Source organism: Acinonyx jubatus, chromosome A2 (genome assembly GCF_027475565.1).
Source record: "Acinonyx jubatus isolate Ajub_Pintada_27869175 chromosome A2, VMU_Ajub_asm_v1.0, whole genome shotgun sequence".
Taxonomy (NCBI): Eukaryota; Metazoa; Chordata; class Mammalia; order Carnivora; family Felidae; genus Acinonyx; species Acinonyx jubatus.
This window is the reverse complement of record NC_069383.1, coordinates 12,537,712-12,546,224: the sequence shown is the minus strand read 5'-3', so window position 1 is coordinate 12,546,224 and position 8,513 is coordinate 12,537,712.

Sequence of the window (8,513 nt, the reverse complement as noted above, 5' to 3'; positions counted from 1 at the left end):
CCGTGAACTGGGGAAAGAAAAAGGCATTGAAATCCAAGAGGCACAGAGAACTCCCTTCAGACGTAACTTGAATTGATCTTCTGCACGATATATCATAGTGAAACTGGCAAAATACAAGGATAAAGAGAAAATTCTGAAAGCAGCTAGAGGTAAACGTGCTCTAACATATAAAGGGAGACCTATAAGACTCGTGACTGATCTCTCTACTGAAATTTGGCAGGCCAGAAAGGAATGGCCGATCTTCAATGTGATGAACAGAAAAAATAGGCAGCCAAGAATCCTTTATCCAGCAAGTCTGTCATTTAGAATAGAAGGAGAGATAAAGGTTTTCCCGAACGAACAAAAACTGAAGGAATTTGTCACCACCAAACCAGCCCTACAAGAGATCCTAAGGGGAATCCTGTGAGACAAAGTACCAGAGACATCGCTACAAGTAGGAAACCTACGGACATCACAATGACTCTAAACCCATATCTTTCTATAATAACACTGAATGTAAATGGGCTAAATGCGCCAACCAAAAGACATAGGGTATCAGAATGGATAAAAAAACAAGACCCATCTATTTGCTGTCTACAAGAGACTCATTTTAGACCTGAGGACACCTTCAGATTGAGAGTGAGGGGATAAAGAACTATTTATCATGCCACTGGAAGTCAAAAGAAAGCTGGAGTAGCCATACTTATATCAGACAAACTAGACTTTAAATTAAAGGCTGTAACAAGAGATGAAGAAGGGCATTATATAATAATCACAGGGTCTATCCATAAGGAAGAGCTAACAATTATAAATGTCTATGCGCTGAATACAGGAGCCCTCAAATATATAAAACAATTACTCACAAACATAAGCAACCTTATTGACAAGAATGTGGTAATTGCAGGGGACTTTAACACTCTACTTACAGAAATGGATAGATCATCTAGACATACGGTCAATAAAGAAACAAGGGCCCTGTATGATACATTGGATCAAATGGACTTGACAGATATATTTAGAACTCTGCATCCCAAAGCAACAGAATATACTTTCTTCTCAAGTGCACATGGAACATTCTCCAAGGTACATCACATACTGGGTCACAAAACAGCCCTTCATAAGTATACAAGAATTGAAATCATACCATGCATACTTTCAGACCACAATGCTATGAAGCTTGAAATCAACCACAGGAAAAATTCTGGAAAACCTCCAAAAGCATGGAGGTTAAAGAATACCCTACTAAAGAATGAGTGGGTCAACCAGGCAATTAAAGAAGAAATTAAAAAATATATGGAAACAAATGAAAATGAAAATACAACAACTCAAATACTTTGGGATGCAGCAAAGGCAGTCCTGAGAGGAAAATACATTGCAATCCAGGCCTATCTCAAGAAACAAGAAAAATCCCAAATACAAAATCTAACAGCACACCTAAAGGAAATAGAAGCAGAACAGCAGAGACAGCCGAAATCCAGCAGAAGAAGAGAAATAATAAAGATCAGAGCAGAAATAAACAATATAGAATCTAAAAAAACTGTAGAGCAGATCAACGAAACCAAGAGTTGGTTTTTTGAAAAAATAAACAAAATTGATAAACCTCTAGCCAGGCTTCTCAAAAAGAAAAGGGAGATGACCCAAATAGATAAAATCATGAATGAAAATGGAATTATTACAACCAATCCCTCAGAGATACAAGCAATTATCAGGGAATACTATGAAAAATTATATGCCAACAAACTGGACAACCTGGAAGAAATGGACAAATTCCTAAACACCCACACGCTTCCAAAACTCAATCAGGAGGAAATAGAAAGCTTGAACAGACCCATAACCAGCGAAGAAATTCAATCAGTCATCAAAAATCTCCCAACAAATAAGAGTCCAGGACCAGATGGCTTCCCAGGGGAGTTCTACCAGACGTTTAAAGCAGAGATAATACCTATCCTTCTCAAGCTATTCCAAAAAATTGAAAGGGAAGGAAAACTTCCAGACTCATTCTATGAAGCCAGTATTACTTTGATTCCTAAACCAGACAGAGACCCAGTAAAAAAAGAGAACTACAGGCCGATATCCCTGATGAATATGGATATAAAAATTCTCAATAAGATACTAGCAAATCGAATTCAACAGCATCTAAAAAGAATTATCCACCATGATCAAGTGGGATTCATTCCTGGGATGCAGGGCTGGTTCAACATTCGCAAATCAATCAATGTGATACATCACATTAATAAAAGAAAAGATAAGAACCATATGATCCTGTCAATCGATGCAGAAAAGGCCTTTGACAAAATCCAGCACCCTTTCTTAATAAAAACCCTTGAGAAAGTCGGGATAGAAGGAACATACTTAAAGATCATAAAAGCCATTTATGAAAAGGGCACAGCTAGCATCATCCTCAATGGGGAAAAACTAAGAGCTTTTTCTCTGAGATCAGGAACACGACAGGGATGCCCACTCTCACCGCTGTTGTTTAACATAGTGCTGGAAGTTCTAGCATCAGCAATCAGACAACAAAAGGAAATCAAAGGCATCAAAATTGGCAAAGATGAAGTCAAGCTTTCGCTTTTTGCAGATGACATGATATTATACATGGAAAATCCGATAGACTCCACCAAAAGTCTGCTAGAACTGATACATGAATTCAGCAAAGTTGCAGGATACAAAATCAATGTACAGAGATCAGTTGCATTCTTATACACTAACAATGAAGCAACAGAAAGACAAATAAAGAAACTGATCCCATTCACAATTGCACCAAGAAGCATAAAATACCTAGGAATAAATCTAACCAAAGATGTAAAAGATCTGTATGCTGAAAACTATAGAAAGCTATGAAGGAAATTGAAGAAGATATAAAGAAATGGAAAAACATTCCGTGCTCATGGATTGGAAGAATAAATATTGTCAAAATGTCAATACTACCCAAAGCTATTTACACATTCAATGCAATCCCAATCAAAATTGCACCAGCATTCTTCTCGAAACTAGAACAAGCAATTCTAAAATTCATATGGAACCACAAAAGGCCCCGAATAGCCGAAGTATTTTTGAAGAAGACCAAAGCAGGAGGCATCACAATCCCAGACTTTAGCCTCTACTACAAAGCTGTCATCATCAAGACAGCATAGTATTGGCACAAAAACACACACATAGACCAATGAAATAGAATAGAAACCCCAGAACTAGACCCACAAACGTATGGCCAACTCATCTTTGACAGAGCAGGAAAGAATATCCAACGGAAAAAAGACAGTCTCTTTAACGAATGGTTCTGGGAGAACTGGACAGCAACATGCAGAAGGTTGAAACTAGACCACTTTCTCACACCATTCACAAAAATAAACTCAAAATGGATAAAGGACCTGAATGTGAGACAGGAAACCATCAAAACCCTAGAGGAGAAAGCAGGAAAAGACCTCTCTGACCTCAGCCGTAGCAATCTCTTACTTGACACACCCCCAAAGGCAAGGGAATTAAAAGCAAAAATGAACTACTGGGACCTTATGAAGATAAAAAGCTTCTGCACAGCAAAGGAAACAACCAACAAAACTAAAAGGCAACCAACAGAATGGGAAAAGATATTTGCAAATGACATATCGGACAAAGGGCTAGTATCCAAAATCTATAAAGAGCTCACCAAACTCCACACCCAAAAAACAAATAACCCAGTGAAGAAATGGGCAGAAAACATGAATAGACACTTCTCTAAAGAAGACATCCGGATGGCCAACAGGCACATGAAAAGATGTTCAACGTCGCTCCTCATCAGAGAAATACAAATCAAAACCACACTCAGATATCACCTCACACCAGTCAGAGTGGCCAAAATGAACAAATCAGGAGACTATAGATGCTGGAGAGGATGTGGAGAAACGGGAACCCTCTTGCACTGCTGGTGGGAATGCAAGTTGGTGCAGCCACTCTGGAAAACAGTGTGGAGGTTCCTCAGAAAATTAAAAATAGACCTATCCTATGACCCAGCAGAGAAAGACAGACACCATATGGTTTCACTCTTATGTGGATCCTGAGAAACTTAACAGAAACCCATGGGGGAGGGGAAGGAAAAAAAAAAAGAGGTTAGAGTGGAAGAGAGCCAAAGCATAAGAGACTCTTAAAAACTGAGAACAAACTGAGGGTTGATGGGGGGTGGGAGGGAGGGGAGAGTGGGTGATGGGTATTGAGGAGGGCACCTTTTGGGATGAGCACTGGGTGTTGTATGGAAACCAATTTGACAATAAACTTCATATATTGAAAAAAAAAGAAAATATCTCGGGTAAAAAATAATAAATAAATAAATAAATAAATAAATAAACATTTAAAAAATAAATAATAAAAATAACTGTAACTTCACAGGAAGATGCAAAGTAGATCAAAAGGGTCCAGAGACCCGTCATCCAGTCTGCCAATGGTTAGATCTTACATCATCATACTAAAGTTAGCAAGACCATGACGTTGACATTGGCTCCATGTGTGGAAGCAGTTCTAAGCCATTTCTGTCACATGTGTAGGTTCACACAGCCACCACTGTAGTCAAGATACAGAACTTTTGCAACACTAAAAAATCTCCCTTTATAATGTCACACACACACACACACACACACCATCTGTAACCCCTGGGAAATACTGATCTCGTCTCTACATCTATAATGATGTCATATTGAGACCGTTGAGACTGTCTTACAGGTGGAATCATATGGTAGGTGACCCCTGAGATGGGCTTTTCTCCTGAGCGTATTCCCTTGAGATTCACCCAAGTTGCTGCATTTAGCAATAATTCATTTCTTTTATTGCTGAGTTTTGTTCTGGAGGCATGCGTGTACCAGAGTTTTTTTCACCATTCACTTATCATAGGACATTTTGGTTGTTTCTAGTTTTGACTATGACAAATACAGTGTCTATACATAAACATCTGTGCACAGGATTCTGTGAGGACACAAGGTCTCATTTCTCTGGGATACTTTTATGCCCAGGAGTGAGGTAGCTGGATTACACGGTGAGTGTGTTCTGACTTTTTTTTAAGTTTATTTATTTGACAGAGAGAGAGAGAGAGAGAGAGAGAGCATGCAGGAGTGGGGGAGTGGCAGAGAAAGAGAGAGAGAGAAAGAGAGAAAATCCCAAACAGGCTCCATGCTGTCAGCACAGAGCCTGACACAGGGCTCGATCTCACGAACCCTGAGGTCACGACGTGAGCTGAAATCAAGAGTCAGACACTTAAGTGACTTCGCCACCCAGGCGCCCCGAGTGTGTTCTGACTTTTTAAAGACACAGCCAAATTATTTTCCAGAACGGCTGTACCATTTGACACTCCTAGAGATTCATTTTTCATCCAGTGATTTCAATTTACATGCGACATGCCATTTTATTATTTCCACAACACGTGTGCAAAGGACCAAAAGAACAGAAAATCAAACACGGTAGATTCAAATACTCTTTTCTTTGGATGCTTTGGTACGCTTCTCTTTAGAATATTTGAATTCTTTCTATCCTCATCCAACTGGGGATCTGCCTCTTCAGTGTAGTCATCACTCGTTGCGGCTGTCTGATGCAGGGTCAGCCATTCAGAAAGCTGTGAATCCACTGCTGGCCACGTGATTCATAAAAACATCAAGTTCCCAATGATGTCTCCTCCAACGTGCTTAGTTCTACCGGTTCCAAGTGTACACACTGACTTCTCTGGGCATGTTCTTGCCAGAGACAAGACCACATACCCTTCTCTGGATTTTGCTTGGAATTCATAGACGTTGCTTGCAACTCATTCTGGTTGTGCTAATTGTCAAGCTATTTTATACAGCCATTCCAATGGCAGCCCACGTACACGTAAGATTGTAATGTAGTCAGCAACGCTTCAGTGGCATTTGGCTTTAAGAAGTCTAGGTTTGAAGTTTCGCTGGAAATTTAGGATCACGTGAATACTGTCCTATGACCACAAATCTATTGTCATAGTCGGAGATTTGCTGTTCCCAGATCCTGACCTCCCAATGGAAATGGAGTGGTGGAAAAATTCGTTCCTCTTGCTGGTGTTAATCAGTGGCATTATCGGTTTCTGTGAGTGACCCTCATCAGCACTGAGGTCCCTTTTGCTTTCCATTGTTGCTTCTCAACCATTTCTTGTCTCTCCTACCTTAAAATTCCCAGCATCTTGAGTGGATTACAGCACCTAGATGATGCTCAGTTTCTTCCTTTGCTCACCCCAATAATCATTTCTTCCAATGCATCTCAGATACTCATTTCCATTCTTCATACCCTAGTCTTGTAATTACAAATAGTTTGAGTTGCCTCCAAAATCAATCTCTCAAACATCCTAGTCTCTCCCACAACCTCTTCTCATCCCATCCTTGGTTCTACCCTGAAGCCACTCTTCAGCCCCATTAGGAACTGTAATACTTCATATGTCACTTCTCTTCTTTCCTTCTACCATATTACTACTTTTCATACCTGGAGTTGGGGTGGTGTCTACTCTCCGGATCTTTGAGTGGTACAGAGAATCTGAAAGGTTCCTTACTCTCCCCAAGCAGCATTACAGTTGCAGACTGTGTCTTGAAGTCTGTAAGGCCATCTGAACATAGGAGGCCGTAGACTTTTATTAAAAGAATTGTTGTTTTTATTGCTTGTTAGTTTCATCCATCAATCATAGTTAAACTTTTTTTTAACTTTATTTATCTTGCGAGAAAGAGCATGAGCAGGGGAGGGGCAGAGAGAGAGAGAATCCCAAGCAGTCTCTGAGCTGTCAGCGCAGAGCCCATCACAGGGCTCCATCTCACAAACTGTGAGATCATGACGTGAACCAAAATCAAGAATCAGATGCTTAACCGATGGAGCCACCCAGGCACCCCAATCATAGTTAAACTTTTGATGACTACAAAAACACTAAGAAAACATATGTTTACCTAGAATGTATGATCTGATCGCATTTATGTGTATGTGCTTCACCTTACAGGCACAAAGAAATTAAAAGAAAACCAAATAGCATGTTTATTTATTTTGTAGGGATGATCAAGGCAAACTGTCAAGGGGGAGATAATTTGCAGAATAATGCATAGTATGTAAGGTTATTTAAGAATAATTAAATCAATAAAACCCCTTATTGAAGTTTATATACGTTTGCATGTTTGTACAAGGAAGGCAGAAGTGGTAAAATGTACCACTGATTATTTAGGACAAAGCTACAGAGGAAGAGCAGAAAGATCATTACCCTTGTCTTAGTCCATTTTTCTTTCTAAATTTGAAATACCCTTTACCTCTACATGATACATAGGTAATCTAAAAAGAAAAAGAAATTCACCAGTTAGAAGAAAAAAGAGAGAACTTATAGGCAGAGCAAGGAAGAGCTAAAGGTATAGGAACTTAGCAGGTTTCAGACCAGATCTAGGTTTTCAATGCCCATATAATAGAGATGACACGGGACCTATAATAACAACTCCTACATTAATCCTGGAGTCTCAAAATGGTCACAGCCTTCACAGACTAAAAGTATTACAACCCAAAGACCCAGAAATGCAGTTAGAAAATTATGTGTTTGGTCAGGACCTTGAGTGCTAGACAAAAGGGAAAAGTTAGCAGAGAAATTGAAATTCTGGACTGTGTCTCACACGTTTTGGAATAAAATGTTGCCAATGTTGTGTGAAATGGAAACCACACACTCAGAAACTGAAAAGAAGGTCTACAACCATTGAAACCCTTGGGGACCCAAGAGTAAGAAATTCAGTATGGCCCTGGAGTGGACTTTTGCTTCCAACCCAGATGGATTAACAGGAATCTGATTTAACCTGCTCAAAGCAGCTAAAACAAACAAACATAATACATGAAACAACAGTTTTCAAAACATAAATCAGGCAACAAAAGACGGTGATCCCCAAGAGATGAGAAATAACCAATATGAGCTCTATGGCCATCCACCTCACTACCTGGAGGGAGGCCATGATGGGGCCCAGGAGAGGAGACCCAGGCAGAGCATGGTGAGCTCCCTGATGTCAGAGTTCAAGTTGGAAATACAAGAAGTGAAAGAAGGATGCTTGTAGATACTTTTCTACTGGCCACAAGGAGGCATTATGGTGTCACTGATAGCCAAAAATTGTAGAGAATGTTTTTGGCATTCTATGAAGTGTGGATATAAACAGAGGATTGCAGGGCTTAACTTCTGTATTAAGAAGAGGATAGCTTGTTATCAACAATAGCCAAAGTATGGAAAGAGCCCAAATGTCCATCGATGGATGAATGGATAAAGAAGATGTGATATACACACACACACACACACACACACACACACACACACACACAATGGAGTATTACTGGGAAATCAAAAAGAATGAAATCTTGCCACTTGCAACTACGTGGATGGAACTAGAGGGTATTATGCTAAGCAAAATAAGTCCGAGAAAGACAAATATCATATGACTTCACTCATATGAGGACTTTAAGACACAGAACAAATGAACACGAGGGGAAGGAAGCAAAAATAATATGAAAACAGGAACGGGGACAAAATATAAGAGACTCTTAAATATAGAGAAGAAACAGAGGGTTACTGG